The sequence below is a fragment of the Triticum urartu genome, chromosome 6A (genome assembly GCF_056163025.1).
Source record: "Triticum urartu cultivar PI428250 chromosome 6A, HENAU_Tu73, whole genome shotgun sequence".
Taxonomy (NCBI): domain Eukaryota; kingdom Viridiplantae; phylum Streptophyta; class Magnoliopsida; order Poales; family Poaceae; genus Triticum; species Triticum urartu.
Window position 1 is genome coordinate 173814968 of NC_141878.1, and position 12664 is coordinate 173827631.

Below are 12664 nucleotides of genomic sequence, written 5' to 3' on the forward strand. Positions count from 1 at the left end.
TCCATTAATAAGGTTGATCAAGTCTTATTAACAACCACTTTTGATTAGCATGAAACCGAAGAACTGTCCTAAATCACTAAGTTACCTCAATGGGGATATGAATGTCCCCAACAATAAGCATTTCATATTTATTTTTGACAGCAGGTAGAGGTATTTGAAAACTTCCAGTAGTGATTGTCTGAGATTTTTCAATAACATTAATACCATTCACTTGGAATTGTTTCTTTGGAAAGTGTACCCTATGCTCATTACCATTGATATGAAATGTGACCTTGTTTTTATTGCAATCAATAACAGACCCTGCAGTATTCAAGAAGGGTCTACCAAGGATAATCAACATGTTGTTGTCCTCGGGCATCTCAAGTATAACAAAGTCGGTCAAAATAGTAACATTAGCAACAACAACGGGCACATCCTCACAGATACCAATAGGTATGACAGTTTATTTGTCAGTGAAAGGATCGAGAAGAGGTGTCTAGAGGGGGGGTGAATAGACTCTTAGCAAGAAAAGTTGCTGTTTTTAATTTATTTAAGTTGAAGTGGATTTTTGGCACAAGTTTAAACATTCACAATACATATCAAGCAAGCATGACAAGAGTATATGAGCAGCGAAAAGTAAATCATGCAAGTTGCAAGGATGTAAAGGGATGGGATTGGAGTGTGCAAATGCAATTGGAGACATGAAGATTTTTGGCGTGGTTCTGATAGGTGATGCTATCGTACATCCACGTTGATGGAGACGTCAACCCACGAAGGATAACGGTTGCGCGAGTCCATGGAGGGCTCCACCCATGAAGGGTCCACGAAGAAGCAACCTTGTATATCCCACCATGGCCATTGCCCATGAAGGACTTGCCTCACTAGGGTAGATCTTCACGAAGTAGGCGATCTCCTTGCCCGTACAAACTCCTTGGTTCAACTCCACAATCTTGACGGAGGCTCCCAAGTGACACCTAACCAATCTAGGAGACACCACTCTCCAAAAGGTAATAGATGGTGTGTTGATGATGAACTCCTTGCTCTTGTGCTTCAAGTGATAGTCTCCTCAACACTCAAGTCTCTCTCATAGGATTTGATTTGGTAGAAAGATGATTTGAGTGGAAAGCAACTTGAGGAAGGCTAGAGATCAGGATTTATGTTGTTGGAATGGAATATCTTGACCTCAACACAAGTGTAGGTGGTTCTCTCTCAAAAAATGTATGTTAGAAGTGTAGGCATGTTCTGATGGCTCGCTCCACGAATGAAGAGTGGGTGGAGGGGTATATATAGCCTCCACACAAAATCTAACCGTTACACACAAATCACCAAACTCGGTGGGACCGAATCATATAACTCGGTCAGACCGATTTAGTTCAAAATGTGAACATTAGGATTTTCGATGGGACCGGTATGATCAACTCGGTGGGACCGATGTGTTAGGGTTAGGGTAAAGCCTTATCTCGGTTGGACCGATTACACAAACTCGGTGGGACCGATTTGTGTAATAAGCAAAACAGAGAGTTGGCCAAGCAAACTCGGTGGGACCGATTTCATATTTCGGTGAGACTGAAATTAATGCAATAGGTAACAGAGAGTTTGCAAGACCATCTTGGTGAGACCGAGATCCCATCGGTGAGATCGAATTGATTAGGGTTTCTCGCAGTGGCTATGTCAAGAGAACTTGGTGTCGCCGGGTTTGACTTTTGGTTTGGGACAAATGTGGATGTGAGAAAGTGTTTGAGGGTTTTGGAGCATATCACTAAGCACTTTGAGCAAGCAAGCCATTAAGCAACACCTCATCCCCTCTTAATAGTATTGGCTATCATTTGTCTTCATCATCTTGAAGGGGTCCCACATCCTCTAGTCCATGCCACTCCACTGTTGGACTTATCTGAAATATGCTAGATGAAAGTATTAGTACAACAAGAGATATGTTGACATGAATTACCAAAATCACCTAGGGAGCACTTGTGCTTTCAGTATCCCCCTTTTTGGTAATTGATGACAACATACATCAAAGCTTTAGATAAAGATATAGAGAATAACAAGTAAAGCTTTGGTAAGACATGTAACATGCATAGGCTCCCCCTATATGTATGCAATCATGTAAATATGGAATATAGGAGCATGTGAATGCATAGCATGACAAAGTAAGCAATGTGTTACATGTATCTTGGCTATATGCATCAGAGCAAAAGATGTAAATATAGGAAATGTACCTACATGCTCATGAGTCTTTCTTGCAAACAATATGTACATCAGCAATAAGTCCTCATGCACATGAGTGTGATGCATATACTTACCTTGTGGTCTTGAGTTGGCTTAGGAGGAAATGAACCTGAGCAAACAAGGTTAGATAACACAGATACGACTCCAAGCCAGAGCAAACAAAAGAAACCACAAGAGTACCAAGACTGGGATGACATGTAGTGAGTGAGTACTGAGTACTCTATTTGATATAGACATGCTCCCAAAAGGTAAAGATATGCAATGAATTGAATTCACAGATTTCCTTCCCTAGCAGTCTTTCTCCCCCTGAATCTTGTATTGGATAATGGGAGAACACAAGGAAACAAAAATCAGAGCAAAACAGATCATAACTGTAACATAGACATGTCTTTCCCCTCTTAAAGACATGTGACTTCTCTCCTCTTGAATACCAAGCATCTAGGGCCTTTGATGGTCTTTCCCCTCTTAAAGACATGTGACTTCTCTCCTATTGAATACCAAGCATCTGGGGCCTTTGATGTGATTACCTCTCTCTCCCTTTTTATCTTTCTCCCCCTATTGAAGAGAATAAGCTTTGATGTGATCTCTCTCGCCCCTTTGACATCAATTTCCAAGAAGGGATGTTCTGGAGTGTGAGTCAAATAGGTTTGGTCCTTGAGTCACAGAGCAAAGTAGCATATAGATTGTGATGCTGGTAGAGGACAAGAATCATCGAGTGGAGCTGGAGTAAAACTATAGGAACAAATGGCAAATTGTCTTCTCTGCAGTGAAATCGGTGATACCGAGTTATAGTTTTCGGTGGCACCGAGTTGGTTCGGTGTGACCGAAAGCAATAGATCAGTATGACTGAGTCCAACATAGAGAGAACACTTGTCACCTCAGCTCACTAGGCAAAATAAGATCTCACAAAGATTTGCAAGGAATTAACTGAAAGATTTTCAAGGAATTGGATGCAGGGAAATGCAGGACTCCAACAAAGAAAAGAAAATCTAGATGAAGTATGCAACAACTCAAGAAAACACTGGAGAACTTCATCTAGAATTGGGCGGTGACAAAGTCACCTATGTTAGAGTACATTGGCTGAGCAGTCAAGTTAGAACACTTGATCGTAAGTCATACTCATCGTTTAAGCTCAAAATGGGGTTACCATTTTTTGTGTAAGCATTTGATGTATTCACATCTTGTTGAGTTGCTTTGACTTATGACTTGAGGTAAAGCTTCTCTAAGATGGAATGACATACCTTGGGTGGTGGTGTTGATCTTGATCATGTAGTTGAACTTGCGTGGGGTGCTCAAAGTTGATGTAGTGCAAGTATGGTTGGGAGCACCACTTGGAGTTGAGTTCATCTACCTACATGGGTTAGTTTTGCAAGGAAGAGCACTTGTGTATCCAAAATGACAATCATGAAATTTGATACCAAATGAAATTTGATACATAGAATTTGTCAAAGGATATGTTGAAGGGTTTCATGCTTCCTTCTTTTCAACCACCATGGAGTAGAGACTTGGTGATGTAGAGATTGCTCAAAATGTGAGTGAGTTGCAATCTCATAGATTTAGATTCATCCAAGTACCTACAAAGGTTAGATAGCATGCAAGGGTGCAAATATATCCAAGATATATGATCATCATCATAAGAGAAAAGTCAAGGATTAGTCATAGGCTCATGCCTTGCATGTATCCAAATGGAGTTCCTACTCCAAGTTTGAAGCATCAATGATGTTCAATTCACCTCTCAAACGGCAAAAGACTTTCTCATCAAGCGGTTTGGTGAATATATCCACCAATTGCTTATCGGTACGGACATGTTTAAGATCAATATCCTCTTTAGCAACATGATCTTGAATGAAATGGTAACGAACTTCAATATGCTTAGTTCGAGAATGTTGCACGGGATTGTGAGCAATCTTAATAGCACTCTCATTGTCACAAAGCAATGGAACATGTTTCACATTGATCCCATAATCTTTAAGAGTTTGGGTCATCCAAAGTAATTGAGCACAACATGAACTGGCGGCAATGTATTCCGCTTCGGCGGTGGATAAGGATACCGAGTTTTGTTTCTTGGAAGACCAAGACACAAGAGATCTACCAAGAAATTGACAAGTACCCGAAGTGGACTTTCTATCAACCTTGTCTCCGGCATAGTCAGAGTCAAAATAGCCAACAAGATCAAAAGAGGACCTCTTAGGATACCAAATGCCAAAATTTGGTGTATGTATTAAGTATCTCACTATCATTTTCACACTTCAAGATGACATTCTTTAGGGACCGCTTGATATCATGCACACACTTAGCATAATATCGGGACGAGAGGCACATAGATATAACACCGATCCAATCATAGAGCAATAAACCTTTTGATCAACCGGTTTACCATCCTTAGTAAAATCAAGATGTCCACTAGTAGGCATGGGAGTTTTCATACCTTTGATTTCTTGCATGTTGAACTTCTTGAATAAGTCCTTGGTGTACTTTGTTTGAGAGACAAAGGTGCCTTCCTTAGTTTGCTTGATTTGCAAACCAAGAAAGAACTTGAGTTCACTCATCATAGACATCTCAAACTTCTCCGACACTAGTTTTCGAAACTTCTCACTAAAATGAGGGTTATTTGAGCCAAATATGATATCATCAACATAAATTTGGCATACAAATAATTCATCATTTACCCTTTTAGTAAAAAGAGTAGAATCTATCTTTCCAATCTCAAAGCCTTTTTCAATAAGGAACTTGGTAAAGCATTTATACCATGCTCTAGGAGCTTGTTTAAGACCATAAAGAGCTTTGTGAAGTTTGTAAACATGACCGGGTTTATTAGGATTGATGAAGCCGAGAGGTTGCTTAACATAAACCTCCTCCTCAATCTCACCGTTTAGAAAAGCGCTCTTAATGTCCATTTGGTATAAAGTGATATCATGGTGATTATCATAGGCAAGTAAGATGCGGATGGACTCAAGTCTAGCAACGGGGGCATATGTCTCACTGTAGTCCATACCTTCGACTTGAGTGTAGCCTTGGGCGACGAGACGAGCTTTGTTGTGGACTACTTGACCATCTTCATCTTGCTTGTTGTGAAACACCCATTTGGCACCAATGATGTTGTGGTTGTTGTCGTGCTTCTTGACCAATGTCCACACTTGGTTTCTCTCAAAGTTGTGTAGCTCATCATGCATGGCATTTATCCAATCCGGATCTTCCAATTCGTCTTCAACCTTCATAGGTGCAATGCTAGAGATGAATGAATAATGTTCACAAAAATTAGCCAAACGAGATTTAGAGCGAGTGATTCTCCCGGTTTGGATATCATTGTAGATTTGCTCGATGGGATGGTCTCTAGCGACTCTTGCTCGAACTCGTGAGAGCTTTTGTTTTGCTTGGGGTGGAACATCTTCTTCATCATCTCGTTCTTCTTCTTGGACTTCTTCATTATTGGCGTTGTTGTTCTCTTGTCGTGGTGGAGAAGGAGGTTGATGAGGTTCATCTTGGTGTACTTCCTCGTTTTATTCATATTGGTGTGTCCCACTCGTGGATGCTTCCATGTCGACTCTTGGTTCACCTTGTCGTGAGGTAGAAGCTTCCCCTTGGACGGACGAGGTACTATCCTTCACCTCCGTTGGACGGATCTTGCCAATAGACAGGTCTTGGATTGCTTCCGAAGGATCTTTATCTCCTACATCAATTGGAAATTTCTCTACTTGCGAGCCGTTAGATTCATCAAACTTCACATCTACCGTTTCTTCAACCTTTCGGGTGAAATTGTTGTAGACACGGTAAGTGTGAGAGTTTGAGCCATAACCAAGTAGGAAACCTTCGTGAGATTTAGGAGCAAATTTAGAACGACGATGCTTATCAAGAATGTAACACTTTGAGCCAAATACTCGAAAGTATCCAACTTGGGGTTTGTTACTGTTAAGAAGTTCGTATGCTGTCTTGCCGAGTAGCTTGTGAAGATACAAGCGATTTGTCGCATGACAAGTTGTCTCAACGGCTTCCGCCCAAAAGTGCTTTGGAGTCTTGTCTCATCAAGCATCGTTCTCGCCATCTCAATAAGAGTTCGGTTCTTCCTCTCAACAACTCCATTTTGTTGAGGCATGTACGTAGCCGAGAACTCATGTGAAATCCCTTCTTCGTCAAGAAAGGTATCCACATTTGCGTTCTTGAACTCCATTCCGTTGTCACTGCGAACCTTCTTGATCTTCACTTCAAATTGATTTTGGGCCTTCCTAGCGAAGTTCTTGAAGATCTTTTGGACCTGCGATTTATCATCAAAAAGAACACCCATGTAAATCTTGAAAAATCATCAACTATAACTAGACCGAATGAATTACCACCGAGACTCTTATAGGCATTGGGACCAAAAAGATCCATATGAAGTAGCTCGAGCGGTCTTCTTGTGGTCATAATGTTCTTCACGAGGTGGCTTCCTCCAACTTGTTTTCCTGCTTTACAAGCACTACAAAGTCTATCCTTGTCAAATATAACATCTTTTACTCCAAGGATATGATCACCTTTAATAAGCTTATCAAGATTTCGCATGCCCACATGACCTAACCTTCTATGCCACAACCAACCTTTTGAGGATTTAGCAATTAGGCAAGTTCTAGGTTGAGCCTTCTTAGTGAAATCAACAATGTAAAGATCACATCTATGTGTAACGGTAAAGACCATTTTATGGTTATCTCTACGAAACACTTGGCAATCTACTTCAGTAAATAGGACATTGAAACCAAAGTCAGCAAGTCTAGATATGGAAAGTAAATTGTAGCCAAGAGATTCAACGAGCATAACATTTTGTATGGAGCTATCATGAGAGATGTCCACCTTACCAAGGCCAACCACCTCACCCTTTGAGTTATCACCAAAAGTGACATACTTTTGAGGGCCGTCGTTTTCAGCAAGCTCACGAAACATATCTTTGTCTCCGGTCATATGATCTGTACACCCACTATCAAGAAACCATTCCTTTCCTCCGGCCATGTAGCCGCGAAGATTAGCCATAAGACCAAAGTGCTCATTGCATCATCAAGATCATAGTCACTATCATCATCCTCATCGTAGTATCCATGTTCAACATCGTCATGTGGTGGATCAATTCCTAGAGAGAGTGATTCATTAGAAGTATGACCGTAACAATGTTCATCTCTATGAATTCTAATGACTTCGGAAATGATATTACTAATGATTCCAACATCTCCTTTGGCACTCGTAAAATTAGTAAGCTCAATAAGCAATCACCAAATTTGGGATCATCGGAACTCATCTTACTCAAGGCAATAGACTTATGAAGAATCTCATCTAGATGTTTCAAGGAATAGTTTGGGAACCGTTCCTCAAGAAATTTCCATAAGATGTAGGCACAATCAAGAGTAGGAAAGCTAGCAAGCAAGCTTCTAGGCAAAACTCTAGTGATTAAATTGACAGTTCTAAGATTACGGATCATGTCAATAGACTCATCAAGGGTAGGATGCAAAGGATCAACATGAGGTGCACAAGGGCTAGTAATGTACTTGTTCAAATGATATTCATTGAAAATCTCAAGCATCTCATTTTTCCACTCATGAAAGTACTCTCCATCAAGTATAGGCACTCTATGTCTAAGACTCCCCAACGTAGACTCATCCATCTTCCTCCAAAGGTGTTTAAACCAAAGCAATGGAGACCAATGCTCTGATACCAATTGAAAGGATCAAGAAGAGGTGTCTAGAGGGGGGTGAATAGACTCTTAGCAAGAAAAGTTGCAGTTTTTAATTTCTTTAAGTTGAAGTGGAGTTTTGGCACAAGTTTAAACATTCACAATACATATCAAGCAAGCATGACAAGAGTATATGAGCAGCGGAAAGTAAATCATGCAAGTTGCAAGAATGTAAAGGGATGGGATTGGAGTGTGCAAACGCAATTGGAGACACGAAGATTTTTGGCGTGGTTCCAATAGGTGGTGCTATCGTACATCCACGTTGATGGAGACTTCAACCCACGAAGGGTAACAATTGCGCGAGTCCACGGAGGGCTCCACCCACGAAGGGTCCACGAAGAAGCAACCTTGTCTATCCCACCATGGCCATTGCCCACGAAGGACTTGCCTCACTAGGGTAGATATTCACGAAGTAGGCGATCTCCTTGCCCGTACAAACTCCTTGGTTCAACTCCACAATCTTGATGGAGGCTCCCAAGTGACACCTAACCAATCTAGGAGACACCACTCTCCAAAAGGTAATAGATGGTGTGTTGATGATGAACTCCTTGCTCTTGTGCTTCAAGTGATAGTCTCCTCAACACTCAACTCTCTCTCATAGGATTTGATTTGGTAGAAAGATGATTTGAGTGGAAAGCAACTTGAGGAAGGCTAGAGATCAAGATTTATGTGGTTGGAATGGAATATCTTGACCTCAACACAAGTGTAGGTGGTTCTCTCTCTCAAAAAATGTATGTTGGAAGTGTAGGCATGTTCTGATGGCTCTCTCTACGAATGAAGAGTGGGTGGAGGGGTATATATAGCCTCCACACAAAATCTAACCGTTACACACAAATCACCAAACTCGGTGGGACCGAACCACATAACTCGGTCAGACCGATTTAGTTCAAAACGTGAATGTTAGGATTTTTGGTGGGACCGGTATGATCAACTCGGTGTGACCGATGTGCTAGGGTTAGGGTAAAGCCTTATCTCGGTTGAAACGATTACACAAACTCGGTGGGAACGATTTGGGTAATAAGAAAAACAGAGAGTTGGCCAAGAAAACTCGGTGGAACCGATTTCATATTTTGGTGGGACCGAAATTAATGCAATAGGCAACAGAGAGTTTGCAAGCCCATCTCGGTGAGACCGAATTGATTAGGGTTTCTGGCAGTGGCTATGTCAAGAGAACTCGGTGGCGCCGGATAGAAAGCTTCGGTGGGGCCGAGTTTGACTTTTGGTTTGGGACAAATGTGGATGTGAGAAAGTGGTTGAGGGGTTTAGAGCATATCACTAAGCACTTTGAGCAAGCAAGCCATTACGCAACACCTCATCCCCTCTTAATAGTATTGGCTTTCCTATGGACTCAATGTGATCTTGGATCACTAAAATGAAAAATGTAGAGTCCCGAGCTTTGAGCTTGAGCCAATCATTTGTCTTCATCATCTTGAAGGGGTCCCACATCCTCTAGTCCATGCCACTCCACTGTTGGACTTATCTGAAATATGCTAGATGAAAGTATTAGTCCAACAAGAGATATGTTGACATTAATTACCAAAATCACCCAGGGAGCACTTGTGCTTTCAGTCAGCCATTTGCAAAGATATTTCCGTTGGTGTGAGTTTATTCAAATCAAGTCTTTTATATAAAGAGAAATGCATAACACTAACACGAGCTCCCAAATCACACAAAGCAGTTTTCACATAATTCTTTTTGATAGAGCAAGGTATAGTTGGTATTCTCGGATCTCCAAGTTTTTAGGTACTCCATCTTTAAAAGTATAATTAGCAACCATAGTGGAGGTTTCCGCTTCCGGTATTTTTCTCTTATTGGTGATGATGTCTTTCATGTACTTTGCATAAGGAGGCATTTTCAAGATATCAGTCAAGTGAGTACGCAAAAAGACCGGCCTCAACATTTCAGCAAAACGTTCAGATTCTTCTTCATCTTTCTTTTTAGTTGACTTAGGTGGAAAGGGCATAGGTTTTTGAACCCACAGTTCTCTTTCTTTACCGTTTTTCTAGCAATGAAGTCTCTTTTGTCATATCTTTTATTCTTAGGTTGTGGGTTATCAAGATCAACCGGTGGTTCTATCTCTACATCATTGTCTGGTTCTTTATTATTTGGTTGAGCATCTTCATTAACCTCATCATTATATTTTTTGTTATCAGAAGGTGAGTGTTCATTACCAGACTGAGTTTCAGCATCACAGATAGAAGTTTCATTATCATTATCAGGAGGTTTTTCTATTTCAGGTTCACTAGAAGCATGCAAAGTCCTATCATTTTTCTTCTTCTTTTTCTTTCTAGAAGGACTAGGTGCATCATTGTTAACTCTTTGTGAATCTTGTTCAAGTCTTTTTGGGTGTCCCTGAGGATAAAGTGGTTCCTGAGTCATTTTACCTCCTCTAGTTGGAACTCTAACAACAAAGTCATGTATATTATGATTCATTTCATCAAGCAATTCTCTTTGTGATTTAGCAACTTGTTCTAACTGAGTTTGAACCATAGAAGCATGCTTTCCAACACATCTAACATCATTTGAGATTCTAAATAACAAGTCACTCAAGCGAGCAATCATATCAGAATTGTATTCCAATTGTTTCATAACATTTGCATTCAAGTGATCTTGTTTTCTAATATAGTTTTCAAACTCATAAAGGCATTGGCTAGGATGCATATTGTGAGGATTGCCATTATCATTGAATTTCATTAGAGAATTTACCTCTACCACCTTAGGCAATAGTGGTGTATTAAGCCCATGTATTTCTTCAATAGGAGGTAAATTTTTAACATCCTCAGCTTTAATACCTTTTTTCCTTCATAGATTCATTTGCCTCTTGCATATCTTCAGGACTGAGATATAGTATATCCCCTTCTTTGGAGTGAGTTTAGGTGGTGGTTTAGGAAGAGTCCAATCATCATATTTTTAATATGTTATTCAATAATTCTTCAACTTGTCCAACAGTCCGTTACCTAAAAACACAACCAGCACAACTATCTAGGAAATCCCTAGAAGCATCAGTTAGTCCATTATAGAAGATATCAAGTATTTCATTTTTCTTAAGAGGATGATCAGGCAAAGCATTAAGTAATTGGCAAAGCCTCCCCCAATCTTGTGGGAGACTCTCTTCTTTAGTTTGAACAAAGTTAAATATTTCCTACAAGGCAGCTTGTTTCTTATGAGCAGGGAAATATTTTTCAGTGAAGCAATAAATCATATCCTGGGGACTACGCACACAACCAGGAGCAAGAGTGTTGTACCAAGATTTAGCATCACCCTTTAATGAGAATGGAAATAATTTGAGAATAAAGTAATAGCGAGTTTTCTTATCATGAGTAAAAAGGGTGGCTATGTCATTCAACTTAGTAAGATGTGCCACAACAGTTTCAGTTTCATAACCATGGAAAGGATCAGACAACCAAAGTAATTAACTCTAGGTCGACAGGGAATTCATAATATTTATCATCAATAAATATTGGTGAAGTAGAAAACTTAGGATCATATTTCATTCTAGCATTCATAGATTTTTCTTTATACTTGCATAATAATTTCTCTAGATCATCTCCATCCCTACAAGCAAGAATATCTCTAGTTGTCTCCTCATTCATAACATAACCTTCCAGTACCTTAGGCAACTCATATCTAGGAAGGCTAGTTCTAGCAGGTGTTTTAGGAGTTTTAGTTTCAAGCTCATCATCAGATTCAACAACATCATGTTGTATTACTCTAGCAATTTGTTCATCAAGAAATTCACCAAGTGGCATATCATCATTATCAAGCAAGGTACTAGAATCATCATAAGCATTATCCATAGCAGAAGTAGCATCATCAATAACTTGTGACACATCAGAATTAATAGCATGTGGTGGTGTTGCAAGTTTACTTATAATAGCAGGTGAATCTAAAGCATAACTGGATGGCAGTTCCTTACCTCCCATCGTCTTCGAGGGAAATATCTTAGTCTTAGCATCCTTCAGATTCTTCATAGTGATAAATCGATAATAATCCCAAGTGACTCAACAAATATAGATATGCTCCCCGACAATGGCGCCAGAAAAAGGTCTTGATAACCCACAAGTATAGGGGATCGCAACAGTTTTCGAGGGTAGAGTATTCAACCCAAATTTATAGATTCGACACAAAGGGAGCCAAAGAATATTTGAAGGTATTAACAGCTGAGTTGTCAATTCAACCACACCTCGAGATTAATTATCTGTAGCAAAGTGATCAGTAGCAAAGTAGTATGATAGTTTTGATAATAGTAGCAACAATAACAGCAGTGATAGCAGTAGTTTTGTAACAAGCGCAACAATAACAATAGCAATAGTAACTTAGCAAGAACAATATAAGATAAATTCGTAGGCATGGATCGGTGACTTGTTGGATGATATTCATCATGAGACATTTATAACCTAGGGCGATACGGCACTAGCTCCAGTTCGTTAATATAATGTAGGCATGTATTCCGTAAATAGTCATACATGCTTATGGAAATAACTTGCATGACATCTTTTGTCCTACCCTCCCGTGGCAGCGGGGTCCTATTGGAAACTAAGGGATATTAATGACTCCTTTTAATAGAGAACCGGAACAAAGCACTAGCACATAGTGAATACATGAACTCCTGAAACTACGGTCATCACCGGGAGTGGTCCCGACTATTGTCACTCCGGGGTTGCCGGATCATAACACGTAGTAGGTGGCTATAACTTGCAAGATCGGATCTAGAACATGGATATAATGGTGATAACATAAATGGTTCAGATCTGAGTTTATGGC